Here is a 16,492-nt window from a genome sequence, read left to right as displayed (position 1 = left end):
TGGTTTATCAGAAAGGTCACGGTACTTTGAAAGCAATGCAAAAGCTTCTGTGGCTTCTTGCCATTCCTTAACAAAGTTTTGTAAGAGACAATGCAATAGAAACTAGAGGCAAATTGATTGCTGGTCTGGTGAAATCCAATTTTCACATATTCATCAAGATTCCCTTGTTCTAGCACACATGGTTTCACGTTCGATATTTGCATTGGACTCTTGTTCACCGTTTACAGGGCGCTGTTATGTTGACGTTATCATTGCAACACAACTCTTAACACTTAACTACCTGCCTGTAAGTACCTGATTTATTTCTGTGAATTGGCCATCATAACATGCAATAAGACACGTAAAATTAACGGATGTAAATAGCACTTCAATGTATAAAATGCAGTGGTCAAGGCAAAGGGCACCATGAATGGAATAGTAGCTGGGATGAACAACTTTCAGGAACATAATGATTATTAAGTATGCAACTAGATTTCCAGAAAATATAATAAATTAATCTTAACTTTCAAATTTACAAAATGAACATGAAATTGTTTCCTTGCTCTTTCCTTCTTATAGATAGCGGGGGGAACACCAATGATCCATGGTTTGCCTGTGAGCAGCACTTCTCTGTGGGGTGGCTACTTGGCAAAATAGCTCATCATCCAACTAGCCTGATATCCAAAATCCCCAAGTCATTTGTTATTCCTCCTACAATGTCAAGATAGATCAAATGATTTTTTTTTTAAGATTTTATTTACTTATTTTTGAGAGAGAGCAGGAGTTGGGGGGGGGGACAGAGGGAGAAGCAGACTCTGCGCTGAGCAGGGAGCCCTATGCAGGACTCGAACCCAGGACCCTGGGATCACGACCTGAGCCGAAGGCAGATGCTTAACCGACTGAGCCACCCAGGCACCCAGATCAAGTGATTTTTATTAAATATCATGAAGCCCATAGCATGAAGATAGGCTATAGGCATGGACTATATATATAAAACAGACAGTCTTTACCTTCCAGATCTTATGATTCAGATCTTAAATAAATAAGCACAAATAAATTGCAAGCTACCAACTGTGGTAAGTGCTGAAGGAAAAAAAAAGAATAAGAAAGTGGTGGGTGGGGATGGAAAGGTCTAATTTAAACTGATGGGTCATAGGCAAGTGCTATGTGAGTTATTTCCTTTGAGATCCTCAAAGACGAATAATCCATGGGTACTTAGGACATGTTCTTTTTTCTAATAACATTTGTGTAATGTAGAAGTAACTAAAGACAGCGTTTGTTCCTTTGTTCTATTACTATTATTATTAGTGTTTACATTATGGACACTGTTCTAGACTCTGGAGGTATACTTGTGAATGAGACAGATAAGAGTTCTGTTCTCATGCAGCTTCTGTTCAGTGTTGAGATGCTTCTCAGAATATGAAAAGAGAAAAATATGACTAAACTCTGGAGTAAGCCATTAAAAACCTTATGAAGTATCATTTCATCAATAACACAAATTCACCATGGAGATAAAGAAAAGTACTCTTGCCCAACAACACTCCACTGTCATCTGACCGAATGTTTAGATATATGTAAAAAGAAAAAAAAAGTATGTATCAGTCAAAACTGGTGATCAGCAACGTAGGAGATAAAACCCTAAAATGGAGCTGGTATATCAGGTATTATAGATCAATGATGCTAACTACTAAAATCATCTTACTCCTCTTCTGACTGAAATTTGGCCTCAAATGGAAATTGGCCTGTAGAGAAAATTATTGACAAGTACACGTTATATTTTTATAACCAATCAATAAATTGGCGTTCTGGTCACACACTTTAGTGTCCATGCTTAAAATGGGTCTTTACCTGAGAGATCTTAAATCAAGTGTGAGTCTGCCAGGCTGAAGTCTGGCCCTGGATAGAGAGGAGCAGTCAATCACGGGTGGTGCACCCTGGTAGCCATGTCAGGCTGACCAGCAGGCATTCCCCATGAGACGCCTGGCTTTAGGGTAACTTCTCTTTCCAGTCAGCAATTTGCATTAATCAATAATCAGGAGATATTTTGGAGGCACCCCACCAGTTATCCCTAGGGAGGAAATGATTTAAAAATGTGAGGTAGGAAATGGTTATTTCAAGGCTCAGAAGAAACTTTTTTCAAAACATTGGTTGATACTCCAAAGAACTGTCAGAATAGACTAGAAAATGTTGGAGAAATTGAACCCGCAACTTTTGATCCTTTCCTTTTATAAGTATAGTTGCTTTCACTATCAGTAGGAAGATGGGCTAACACAGCCAATGGAGTTCTTTTAATTAAATAAACAGACATTTTTATTTATTCTGACAAGCTGAAATAATGTATGAGATTAAAAAAAAAAAACATTCGGCAGTTCAGTCTTGTCTCTCTTTTTTGTGAAATTGAAAAGAAACAAAATAAGCACATTTGGATCTGGTGTAAAAGGGACTAAGGATATTTATCATAGACAGTTTAATATTAGTCTTCTGAGACCAAAGCTACTCTTTCCAAGTTCAGCAGAAATACGCAAACAATTTGACAAATATTGAATTATGCTTCAAGGCAATTCTCATACTTTAATATAATCTGTTTTTTAAAAATGTATTTCCTTCTACTTTGAAATAAAAGTCCATCACCAAATACAATTTAAAAAATACAATGAATTGCTTTTCATCTCAGTTTAGGGAAGAGCCCTGCTTTTATACCCACCTTTAGCAATTTTTCTCCTGAATGAGAGGAAAGGAAGCTTGAATGTTTCCAGAGCAATGTAAAACCAGGCTGCCTGTAAAGTGATGTGGTCATGTCAGATACATTGCACGTACTGCTGTCAAGTTAAGACAATGTATTTAAAGACATTAAATTATGACAACTATTTTGGAAATTTGATTTTTCATTTTATGGAATTTTGTGTAAACTGGAGAATATTTAAACATTTGAAAACATTGATCCAGTTTTTCTACACCTTGCACACTAGGATCACCTGGTTGGGAGAGGGGTAGAGGGCAGGGAGGGTTGATTGTAAAAATACCGATGCGCGGTTCCCACCCCTGAGATCCTGGCTCCCCAGTTGATTATAATCTGTCACCAAAGTTAAGAACCACTGCCCTAAGATAATAATTGTGGTAATGTAACCATTTGAACAGAAGTCCAAAATGCATTTAGGTTTAGGTTAGGTTGCCAGATAAAATAGAGGATGCTTAGTTAAGTTTGAATTTCAGATAAACAATAAAAACATTTTTAGTATTTGGAATATTGCATTAGACCCTGTATTTTTATTTGCTAAATCTGGTACCCCTAAGTTTTCTTTGCTTAAAACCTCTTTGGAACAAAGCTGTTTATCTATCATTGGAGTTATTTAGAAAAGACTTCTCTGGGTCAGATGACAGCAACGACAAAACTGGGTAAATGCGTTAGATGTTCTCCTCTCCTGGGGTCCTAAATCAGCTCATCTCCTCTCTATACTTTCCGAGTGTTCCTTCTGTTGTGTCCTGCTTCTAATGACACCAGTTCTTTTTGGGTTCCCCAGACCCAATCCCAACATGGGTTGGGGGAACCCCACACAAAACACTCAATTCTGACACTGTCTACCTGGAGACAGCATCAGATCCCACAGGTTAAGGGTTTAGTTCTACAGGACTGTGTCCCATGTACGCCCCACGAATGCCAGTGGCAAGAAAGTCCCAGGCTGGTAACGTGCTTGTGACCCACCAGCTCCAGATTGGAGGTTCTGGCGACCTCCTCCTTAGGTCCTTTTAATTTGCTAGAATGGCTCGCAGAACTCAGGGAAAACACTTAGTTTGCCAGTGTATTAAAAGATACAATAAAGGACATAAATCAGCAGCAAGATGAGGAGATGCATAGAGCAGAGTATATGGGGAAGGGACACGGAGCTTCCATGCCTTCTCTTAGCTCCCTCTTTCCTCTCCCCAGACGCAAGCCCCTCCAGCTCTTAAAGGTAACCATAATAGTGACTTTTAAAATAATCACTTTTCTATTTTTCCACTTAGTTTCCCCACCCAAGTATGTATCCATAAACATTATAATTTGCTTATTTTTGAACTTTAAATGGAATCACGTAGCATAAAAATTTTATGTCTAGATTCTTTCCCTGAGTATTTGGTTGTTGTGACTCATTAGTGTTCATCCATGTAGCAGATTATTTACTTGAAAGTATCACAATTTATTTATTCTACTGTTAATGAACATTTGTTTCTTTCTATTTTAGGGCATAATGCTTCTGTGAACGTTCTGTTGTTGTTTTTTTTTTTAAGATTTATTTATTCATTTGAGAGAGAGAGAGAGATCACAAGCGGGAAGGGCAGAACGAGAGGGAGAAAGAATCTCAAGCAGACTCCATGCAGAGCGCAGAGCCGATGCAGGGCTCAATCCCACGAGCCTGATATGAGGACCTGAGCCAAAACCAAGAGTTGGACACTTAACTGACTGCGCCACCCAGGTGCCCCTGAACATTCTTATACATTTCTCCAGGGACATGACTGCAAACATTTCTTCGTGATATATACCTGTGAGTGGCATTACTGCATCATAAGACTTGCATATGTACAACTTCATTTTGAAATAATTTTAAACTGTTAGAAAAGTTCTAAAAATGGGGCCCCTCCTGGCTGGATGTGGAGTCTGCTTAAGATTCTCTCTCCCTCTCCCTCTGCCCCTCCCCACCCTCAAAAAAAAAAAAAGAAAGAAAGGTTGTAAAAATGGTACAGAGAGTTCCCATATACCATTCACTAAGATTTTCCTAATTATAACATTTTACATAATCATAGTACTGTTATCAAAACCAGGAAATTAATATTTATATAATACTATACACTAACCACACACCCTATTTGAATTTTGCCAATTTTCCTCCTTTCAACACTTTTGTATCCTTATGTTTTAGATGTGCCCCTTGTAAAAAGCATATGGTTTGATTTTTTAAAATCCAGTCTCACAATCTGTCTTTTAACTTGAGTATTTAATCCATTTACATTAAATATAATTCCTAATAGATAAGGGGCTTATCTGTGTAAGTCATTATAAACTACCATTTTATTTTGTGCTTTGTGTTTATTTCTTCTGTTTCTTTTTCTCTACATTTGGGTCTTCTTTTGAGTTGATTGGGTCATTTTTATCATTTCAGTTTCCCCCATTCCTTTTACCTAGAAATTACAATACAAATATTTAACTTACTGAAACCTAAAGTTAATCAATATATTTATCTACAAGGACCTACAACACTTTTAAGTCCATTGACTTCTTGTGCCCAAATAACATTTCATTATTTTAATAGATTTTAAGTCTAAGTTGTTTTTCATTCCACTAAACACTATCATTTTTGTTTGAAACATGCAATACTTGTTCACATTTACTCATACCATTTAGTTCTTCCTCTGCCCTTTATTTCCTTTTGCCTATCGGACTCTTCCTTTCAAATCACTTTCCTTCAGTCCGGATTATATCTTCTGCAATTTCTTTTTTTGGGATTTTTCAGTGGTGGTAAACTCTCTCCATTTTTTGTTTAAAAATGTTTACTGGATGTAGGATTTTAGATTAGTGATTTTCTTTCAACATATTAAATATATTTCACTATCTACTGGCTTTCATCATTTGCTGTCAATCTAACCAAAGATTTTTGAATATAGGGTCTTTTTTTTTTCTTCTGGCTTTTAAAAAAATCTTAAGTTTTTGTTTTCTGCAGTGACACCTGGAGATTTATCTTGAGTGTTTTGGGTACTTCTGGAAAATTGGCAGCCATTATCTATGCCACATTTCTTTTTCTCTCTTTAATTGGAACTGTTATTAGATGTGTGGTAGACTTTATTACTCTAAGCTCCATGTTACATAAGCTCTTGTTCATACTTAACACCTCTTTGTATCTCTGCAGTCAGAATAATTTCTTCTTACCTGTCTTCAAATGCACTAATTCTTTTTTCAACTATTTCTTAATAGAAATTCTGTTAAATCTCCAGTTGAGTGTTTTATTTTAATTATTTTTTATTTCTACAAGTTCTGTTTCGTTCTCTTGCAAATGTGTTAGCTTCTATTTTATAGTTTTCTATTCTCTGAAGATGTTTTAAACTTGTTTTTCATTTTTAAAAAACATAGTAAGCATAGTAATTGTATTATCTGTCCCTGAAAAAATCAAATAGCTAAATTCAACGTTTGTTTTTTGTTTCTGCAGTTTGTTGTTTCTGTTGGGTTTTGTTCTTGGTGATCTCCTTGTGGCACTCTGTTACTTTTGACTGTGAACTGCTTTTTGTTTTCCCTTGGAAAATTATTTTTAAGGATTCCTACAGGCTGAAAGTGAAGATATTTTTGTCTCTGCCTGGTACATAAGAATACTACCAGTTCAGAAACAGCTTAAACTCATGCCTTAACGGTTTTGGAAGCACTTTGGTGATGTAACTATGGTATGCAAGCTCCTGAAGCATTCATCTGGTTAAAACTTCTCAAGGATGGTTTTCATTTCCCATCCCTGCTCTGCTTAGAGCTAAGAAAACCTCCCTTGCAGAAGTGGGGTAAGTTAACTTTTGGCTCATTCTTAGACTGAGGGAATATCCCTTGAGTATCTTGGCTTTATTCAGGAAGGGTTTCCTTTTAGATCTTCACCGTAGGTAAACACTGGGCTTTGATGTCCATTGTCCACACTCTGCAAGGCCACTAAAGTGAAAGTTTGCCTAGTTTAGCAAAGGCTCTTAGGGCAAAGCAACTGAAGTGCTCTGCTAACATCTCTGCTTTTTCTCCTCTATTTAGATTTTGGCCTGGAAATTCCTTACTGTCTCAGCATATCTGTGTTGCTTTTATGAACTGGTTTTTTGTGTATTCATTATTTTAAGTTGTTCTTCCCTCCAGGTGTGAGGGTTGGCCTGAATAATGTAGCCTGCCATATGATTGGAAAGGTAGGTCTTATTTTATAATTTAAAAAACTATATTCAACCTGTGTTTCTATCCCCTTCCTCATTTTAATGTATTAGAGTGTGTATCTGTGTGTGTGTGTGTGTGTTTTAATTAGAAATTTCCAGGGCCTTTCTGTAGTACTTTTCCTCCAATGACACAACTCTTGGTCCACTTATACCTCTAATAGTTTTTATTTCACAGTTCTTTAATTTCTGTTTTTACTTTTATTTGCTTTCTTATGATTTTTTTTTTTAAATTCTTTCTAACTAAAAAAAGTTCTAACTTATTGAGTTGAATACTTCATTTACCTTTTTTTTTTTTTTTTTATGGCTTAAAATAGGAGGTTTATTCTCTCATAGATCTGGAAACAAGGAATCCAAAATCAAGGTGATGGTCGAGCCTTACTCCCTCTGAGGTCTCAGGGAGAATCTTTCCTTGTCTGAATACTTCATTTACCTTTAAGTTTTCTTTTTTAAGTAATGAAAATATTTAAATAATAAATGTGTTTCTGACTTCAACTTTGGATACATCCATTAGTTCTATTATTTCACATGTGCCTTTTCTTAAGGGTTGTAGTTTTGATTTCCTTTTTACCCTAAGAGTTATTTGGAATCATTTCCCTCCTCCATTTTCAAACGGTTCCCTTTCCCCCCTCTTGTTTTTCATTTATTATTGATTTTTATTGTATTTTATTATTTTTAGAGAGTGTAGCCTGTTTAGTTTCAGATTTAAAAAAAATTACTGAGTTTTTGTGGCCTAATATATTTATCAATTTTAACATATATTTTACAGGCACTTGTCAAAAAAAGAATCATATGTAGGGTCTAATATTCAAGATATTCATAAACATAGATATTAATCTTTACAATTGTGGTCATATGAGGGATTTTTTTCCCCTAGTTGGTTTGTCAGGCCATGAATTCAAATGACATAGGTACAAAATAAACAGCTTTCTTAGGGGTTACGTGTTTAAGCCTATTTTCTTTTAAATTTGAAGATGTTTCCCTTTACATTACTTTAGAATGCTTAATATTTTCACTAACTAATGATACTTGAAAGAGTAAAGCACATGGTTAGTGTCTGTAAAAAGATTATTTTCTCTCCCTCTCAAATTTTTACTTCCTGTACCACTTTCAACACTGAATACATCAACTCCATCGTCTTTCTGTGCTTTGTCTCCAGTAAACAACATCATGACTGTGTTTCTTCTTTATGCTTTGGACTGTCACTGTGTCAATTTTTTCCTAATTAACCACTTACACAGAAAAAAAAAATGAGCAAGAATATAATCTGTAAATAGTATTTCGACTTCAGAAAGTCTTTTTTTTACTTTTTTAAAAATCAGCATATTGATGATTTATTATTTTTTTTGTAAAATGGCTCCTCATAGAAATTTTGAAAACAGCACCTGCAATATAAAGAAGCAGAAAAGAAAGTTGCATATAATCCCATCACTCCAAGGCAACCACTGTTAACTGCTCTTGCTTGTTTCCTTCTATTTTTTCCAGAACTATTTTTACATAATTGAGATCAATGTTGTATTCTGAATTTTCCACTATGATATATATTTTCCATTATTAAAAACTATCCATCAGACTTGTTTAAATGTCCTGATAACATTTCATTATTTACTTAATGTTCCTTTAATGTTATAATTTTTAATATCTCTATATTAATAATGTTTCAATGGATTTCTTTTCTTCTTCTGTTTTTCTTAAGCGATACAGTTGGACTTGGATCTTTCGGCTGCATCGGAAGCACCTGAAGGGCCCCCATGCCCAGAGTTTCTGATTCAGTCTGGGATGGGGCCAAAGAATTTGCATTTATAACAACTTCAGGTGATGCAGATTGTCCAGGGATCACATTTTGAGTCACTGGAATAGCTGTAATGAACAGAATGCATACAGATTTGCTTCAATAAATTTCTGAAAAACAATGCTTCTTCCTTCCACAGTAAGTTCTATCTTTGATATTGCAGGGGGAAAAAATAGTAATACTTATCTTGGTTAGAAAAAGAAATAGTAATGTCTATTAAAAGGTTCTCTAAAATTCTTACTCACTGGCTTTTGCTACCACATTTGCACTTACTGTGGAATCTTACTTATTCATTTGACCCTGGAGCTACATCACTCTACAGCTGGTCTCTTTTTTTCTTTCTTCTTCTTCTTCTTTTTTTTTGTAAGTCACCTGCTCTCATTTAGTTCATTTCCTTTGGTGTTTTCCTTCCTGTGGGAAGTCTGACATCTGTCCCACATACTTCTTTATGAATACAAAGGCTCATCTTTTATCTTTTTATTTTTAGCTTTTATGAGTCATTTATTCTTACCCTTTTTATAATTATGATCTTTTCATTCCTTATGTTTTAAAAAGATATTCTAGACTGTAATCCTTTGTGGCCACTTTTTTTTTAATCTTATTTTTTTAAAACACCTTTAATTATTTTCTGTTTACATTTATGTTTAAGTCTGAGCCTAACGTCAAATACTATCAGTACGAGGCTTCTCACTTCATCGGCGCCATCATGTGGTGAAACTGTGTATCACATTGGAAAACCTGCCACATAGAGGAAGACAAGGTACCATTATAGTACGTTTTAGAGAGAGAGAGTCCTGAAATTGGGAGATTCATAAATAGTTGGGGGATCTGAAACAGTAGTCCTATTACTTTAGTTAATGCACAGCAAAATGAGAGCTAGTAAACACCAATGATGAATTATGTGGACACTGTAGTCAGTTACAAGAGCTCAAACCCAGGCTTTCCTACTCATTATGATACGACCTTGGGCACTTTGGTTAATCTCCTTGAGTCTCAGTTTCCTCATAAGTATGGGGATACCAGTAGGGTATCTATCTCACAGGAATGTTGAGAGGAAAAATTACTTTTATGATAATAGCACAATGGCCATCAAATAGCTCAATAATATCAGTTATGACCGACTGTTAAAAAACCATCACATTTGGTTTTTTCTTTATGTTCAAATCTAAAATAGAATGAGTATCAGAAAAGAAGACTTCCCCTGAGATTTTAGAAAATTATGCCAAAATGGTATAACATTATACCAAATGGTATAATTATCTTTAGAATGACCAGAAGTAGCTTGAAGTTAAAAACTGCAAAAGGTAGATACTGAAAGAACATTCAAATAATAGTGCCTTTTTAGAGAAAAGGAAGGAAACTTCTGTTAAGAAAGGTCTTCTAAACTATTCTGACAAAGTGAAATTTGAAAATTATCTGGTTAAATTAACCATAATTGACAGTCAAAATAAATAATTTGGGGGGTAACCTAAAATTCTTTTCAAGGGTGGAAAAAACCTTTTAATATTAAACATGATTTATAGTCCCAAATCCTTCTGAAGGTCTATTAAAGAGAAATGTATACTTTTATAAATTCTTGAAAGAGATACATTTGGATGGCTCCAGATGCTGGGAATTTTTCTATTAGAAAATGAATTTTAATTATTTCCAGAAAAATAGGATGAAAGATATTTAAGATCAGTGAGAATAAAGCATGTGGGGGATCCCCCCCCTTTTCAAACCATGCACATCCTTAGATAGAATGGATAGTCTTGCCAGGACCAGTCTTATATTCAGTTTCCAAAGTGTAGTTTCCCCAGAGAGTTAGCATTGTTCAATGAATTTTGTTATGCCATTATGCAAATGTAGTCTATGTTCATTATCTTTCACTTATTAAATTCATCAAAAGCTGTTCTGGAACAGATTTCCTGTTTTGTCAACTACACCCACAGTCTTGTTCCCAGATTTTTCATCAGTATTTTCAGGCTGTGAGAGAAAGAAAGCAAGGAATGGGAATGATCTCATGAATTTTAAATATGCTGAAACTCTGTCCCAGAGCAAGATTCAAGTACATAACAGCCGTCTACAGTTGCTCGCAGTATACCCCAATCTCAGGGCAGTGCCAGCTTAGCGCAGTTGGTTAGAATGTGATCAATTGATCAATCAATCAATTCCTATGTGATTCAACTGGCTGTGGAGAGAAGAAACGTATCTTCGGTATCAACCTGAACTTCTTTGGCCAGCAGTTTAGAAAATCTATGCCTTTGATTACTGAGATTTGGGGATTTTCCAGAAACTTATTATTGACGTCTATTTTAATTTTATTGTGGTCAGAAAACATATTTTGCATGATTTCAATCCTTACAAATCAGTCGAGCCTGTTTTATAGCCCAGAATATGGTCTTTCTTGGTATATGTTCTGTGTGCACAAATAGGGGAGAGAGAGAGATCATCCACACACATATTCATTTATTTAGGTCTTTCATTTCAGCAATGTTTCAGAGTAGTACAGTTCTTGCATGTCTTTCATTAAATTTATTCCTAGGTATTTATAATGCTATTTTAAATGTTACATTTAAAAATTTATTTTCTAATTGCTGCTCGCTAATATATAGAAATACTGATTTCTGTATTACTGATCTTTTATCCTGAGCTCACTAATTTCAATTATTCATTCTAGTAGATTTCAAAGATTTTCTAAATGGGCAGTTATTAATCTAAAGACAAGTAATTATAGTTTTTAAAAATAACTTTCTATGTAGACACCTGTGAATAGACAGTTTTATTCTTCCTTTCTAATCTTTATACCTTGTATAATTTTATTTTTGCCTATTGCAGTATCTAAGACCTCTGAGACGAAGTTGAATAGAAGTGGTGAAAGCAGACATTTTCAGCTTTTTCCTAATCCTAGGATTGAATATTTCACCATCAAGCATGATAGGAGCTATTGGTCTTTCATAGATACTCTTTATAAAATGAAGTCAGTTCTCTTTTATTTCTAGTTTTGTGAATGTTTTCCACATAAGCTGGCAATAAATTGTGTCAAAGGCTTTTTCTAAGTTTATTGAAATGATCATAACATTTTTTTCTCTTTTATTAATATGGTAAGCTACATTGTTTAACTTACTAAAATGTTGAGCAAACCTTGCATTCTAGGAAAAATCCCAGTTGGCCATTGTATTTTATCCTTTATTGCTAGGGTCAGTCTGCTAGTATTTTACATAGTATTTTTGCATTTGTATTCATGAGTGATTATTGGTCTGTGATCTTTTTCTTCTAATGTCTTTGTCAGATATTTCTATGATGGTTATGTTATTATAAAATTAGTGGGATAGTAGTCTCTCCTCCTCTGTTTTCTCCAAGATTTTATATAAGAGTATGTATTCTTTAAATGTTAATAAAATTAAGCAGTGAAAGCATCGGGGCCTGAGGTTTTCTTTGCAAAGCGTTCTTTAATTATGAATTCAAGTTCTGTAATAGATGTACAACTACTAAGATTTTCTACTTCTTCTTTAGTCAGTTTTGGTTAAGTTTTGTTTTCCAAAGAATTTATTCATTTCTTCTAAGTTATCAAATTTTATTAAATTTGTAATAGTCTCCTTCTGTGGTTTTAATTAGAATTTTTCAGCCTCAGTACTATTGATATTTGGGGCCAGAAAATTGCCATGGGGAACTCTCCTATGCAAAGCAGTGTCCCTGGCTTCTACACACTAGACGCTGGTAGCAGTCTCCCCAGGTGCGATGACCAAAAATGTCTCTAGACATTGTCAAATGTTCCTTGGGGACAAAACCCCTCCAGTTGAGAACCAGTGTTTTAATGTCTGTAAGATCTTTAGTGATCTTTCATTCCAGACACTGGTAATTTGTCTCTATTTTTAAATGAGCTCTGTTAAGAGATTTGTAGGGTGTACAAAAGTAGGCTCTGCCCCACATTTGGCCCATGGATCATTTTGCTGACCTTGACTTAGATCATTAATTAACTATTCTTTTTTAATAAAGGAATAAAAGAGCTATACATATTTCCTCTAAGAATACCGTATCTGTATCCCATAAATTTTGAAGGCTGTGTTGTGTTGATGAATATTAGCCAAATAATGGCAATGGAGAGTTATTATCTATGGAGAGAACATATGAGCATTATTGTTATTCCAACATAACTGCTTACAAATGGACTTTGGGTTCTGTGAGAGACAATGAATATTAATATAACTACATAATAAAATTTAGTTACATAAGTACATTCTCCCAAGTAGTTGACACACCGATATAAATTCCCACAATCTGGTAACAATAGTCTTTTTGCTCTTCTAGCTAAGAATAGCCACAGTCTGCAAAATTCAGAACGTTTATCAGGACAAGGAAATTATAACAATTTTACTGCACCTTATCGAATATTGATTTGCTGCCACCTGCTGGGAGGCAGAAATGAGTTTCTAGTGTCCTTAAAGGGAAAGAGTGATGACCCTAGAAGTTGTAAAACTTTGCCTATCCCATAAAATGAAACATAATATAGGTACCCTTGCGCCTGAAAGAAATCAATAATTTTATTTTTATTTTTTCAGAAGTCAATTTTAGAATAAATTAACTGCAGGTGAAGAAAATATGGTCTGTGTATAAAATTTGGAGTGCATTCTTTTTCATCTAAGAGAAATTAGATGGGATATTTGCATTTACCATGAAATGATGTACAATAAAGTTCCTTAAAATGGTGAGCTTCTCAAGTACTGATCGTGTATTTGTGTAAAGGTAATTAACCTCTTGACTGGGGCTAGTGGAGAAATTTAAGAGCTAAGGATCCACTACTGAATGAAGATTAGTAAAAAAATAATATTAAATCTAATAACGATGCTTGTGATGGTCATAATAATAGCCCCCACAAGGATAGCTGTGATTCCCAGTGCCCAGAGTGGACCCGTGAGCCCAGAGAGCAGAACCAAGAACCACAGATTATTCCTTGGCCTTGAAACTAATAGAGCCTGCCTGATTGGATTTTGAAATTGTCTGGGACTGGTGACTACTTTTTTCCTTCCACCTCTCCCTTTTTGAATGCGAATGGCTACAATTACTCTCCTGTGCCTCCCCTTCCCTTGCATTTTGGGAGCACACATCTCGTTTTCTCATTTCCCAGTCTATAAATGGAAAGGGATTTTGCCCCAGGATGGACTGTACTCAGAGCCTTACCTATAAATAATTCACATGAGGTTTGGGAATTTTGAAATTTAGATGAAATGCTGTGATATGTTGAGAACTGGGGGAATGAGGGAAGGGGGTGAGATTTTGTATGTGAACAGACATGAATCTTTGGTGCTCGGAGGATGGACTGTGGTTAAGAAGAATGCCTCTCCCATAGATGTTCACACCCTAATTGCCAGAATCTGTGAATGTTATCCTATAAGGATAAAGGGATTTTGCAGATGTGATTAAGGTTAAGAACCTTGATGTGGACAGATTATCCTGGATTATCTGGGTTTGCCCAATTTAATCACAGGAAGCCTTAACAGCGGAGAATCTTTGACCAATGTTAATGGCTCTGAAGAGAGAAAGGGGCCACAAGCTAAAGAATGTAAGTGGCCTCTAGAAGCAGGAAAGGCAAAGCAACAGAGCCTTCCCTAGAGAGAATTCTGTCCAGAAAGGAATGCAGTCAGCTGATATCTTGATTTTACCCCAGTGCGACCTGTGTTGGACTTCAGACTTACAGAATTATAAGATAATAAATCTGCATTCTTTTAAACCACTAAGTTTGTGGAATAGAAAACGAATACAAAAACAGCTAGCAGTTCCTATGTTCTACATATACTAGCCCTACAGCAAGGGCTTCCCAGATGATAATTCTATTTAAAAAGGAGCTAAAACACCTCTGAAAGCATATTATATAATCTGGCCTTGGCTACCTCTCTGACCTCATCGACTACGACTCTCCCTTTCTAATTATCATTCATTCACTCTGGTCTCCTTGCTATTCTTGAAACATGCCAAGCATGCTGTCCGCTTCTCAGTTCGCACTTCACTTAGATATCCACAACCCACTCCTTCCCTTCCTTCAGATCTCTGCTCAACTGTCACCTTCTCAGTGAGGTGTTCTTTGTTCACTCTATATAAAGTAGTATTTGCCCAACCTTACCTGGTGTCCCCTAATCTCTAAACCCTAGTTTATTATTCTACATAGCACTTATCATTTGATGGATATTTGCTTGTACTCTGTGTTCTCTCTTGTTCCCCAAATGTAAACTGTGTGTGGGCAGGAACTTTATCTGTACATTACTGATGGCAGCTTTATCTCTAGAACCTAGTACAGTGCCTGGGCACACAGCAGTAAAGAAATATTTGTAGGAATAAATGAACATTTTAAAAACTATTAACAGATTACAAGAATTCATTAATATTGTTAAAATTCTAATGCAACATACACAGCATAGAGCAGGGGTCATTGGATGATGTACCTGAACATTACCCAGTGAATAGGTCTCAATGTAGATTCAATATCATGCCTTTAAGAATGAGGTAATTTCTCAGTTTCCTACAGTTCTTAGACATGGCACACCATTTCTCAAGGTCAGATTATAAGAAAACTAGTATATAAATGAACTTTGTATTTTCCTATAAATAAGCATTACCAGTGTATTTTAAGGTAATTGCTAGTTAGGGGGAAAAAAAGGAAAACTAGTAGCTGCTAGCTATAATTTCTTCCCCAACTTTTAATTTTTAAAAATTTCAAACCTATAGAAGAGTTGAAAGAACATTCATATGCTCTTCACCTAGAACCATAATTAACACAGGGGCTGTTTTCTCTTTACATACATACTTTTTTTTTGGCCTGAACTATTTGAAAGAAGTTCCCAGACAGATATCATGATCTCTCCCCTACTTGAACATGCACCTCCTAAGAACAAAAGCATTCTTGTAATAAACACAATTTATCATACCTGAGAAATTTAAGTCAACAATGTATCTAATTTTGCTTCCATGTTCAAATTTCCAATTGTCCACAGAATTCTTCTAAAACTTAAAAAATCCACGATCCTATCCAGTTCAGTTGCCCTAACTGCAAACTGGTCCTTTTTTTATTTCTTCTGTGCCTTGACCTTACACTTAAAAGTCCAAATAAATCACATTGTGAGTTTATCCGAGTGTTCCTCACAGATTCAGGCTAAATGTTTTTGGCAAGAATGCTACATGGATGTACTTGAAATAACCTCACAGCAACAGGTATGTGTTTTCCCAGTACTGATGCTGGAAATTTTTTCCATGAAAGGTCTATTAACGTTTTGCAATGGACTAACGTTCCATAGAACAGTTTAGGAAACACCTGGATTAAAAAAAAAAAAAAAAGTGAAATGAACTGAAGTGTTTAACAGTTTGTAGAATAAAAACCAGGTAAGGATTAAAAATCGTTTTTAAATTAACAAATTTTCCTCATTTCCTTAGGTAATGCAAACAGAGCTTTCATAAAATTTAATACCAAAAAATAAAAAACAAAACACAAACCATTGTACAAATGAGTAACTCCAAACTTAAAGAAATGAAGTAACTTCTACCAAGTTTTTATCCTTATTGTATTTACTGTGTTCAGGAGCTGGGACTTGAAACCAGATCTGCTTCCATGTTTTCCACTAGGCCCTTTACTTCACTTAAGACCTAGGTTTAGTTTTCCGTAATTGACTATACTTGGGTCAGTTACAACTGGGGTAGAAGTGGTGGTCTTTTAGTCTGAATACTAATGAAGACAGTAATGAAAACCAACAGTTCATGATTTTTTACCGTTCTATGTCCAACAAGAACGAACCCATACCAAGTACTTGAGTAAGTCCTAACCCCTCACAAATGCAT

General features: G+C 35.3%; 1 protein-coding gene across 13 annotated transcripts in view; it reads left to right on the top strand.

Moving 5' to 3' along the window:
- Positions 1-11,812, top strand: part of SMAD1 (SMAD family member 1) — a 105,792-nt gene extending 93,980 nt beyond the window's left edge. For all 13 annotated transcript variants that reach the window (XM_035022975.1, XM_035022974.1, XM_035022983.1 and 10 more), the window contains 4 exons: positions 6,827-6,873; positions 8,591-8,824; positions 9,336-9,446; positions 11,504-11,812. The gene's annotated coding sequence lies outside the window, so the exon portion shown is untranslated. The remainder of the gene's footprint in view (positions 1-6,826; positions 6,874-8,590; positions 8,825-9,335; positions 9,447-11,503) is intronic.
- Positions 11,813-16,492: the final 4,680 nt, after the last annotated feature.

The sequence above is a fragment of the Mirounga leonina genome, unplaced genomic scaffold (assembly GCF_011800145.1).
Source record: "Mirounga leonina isolate KUSES-001 unplaced genomic scaffold, KU_Mleo_1.0 Mir_176, whole genome shotgun sequence".
Classification (NCBI taxonomy): domain Eukaryota; kingdom Metazoa; phylum Chordata; class Mammalia; order Carnivora; family Phocidae; genus Mirounga; species Mirounga leonina.
This window is presented reverse-complemented; position numbering and strand designations above follow the sequence as displayed.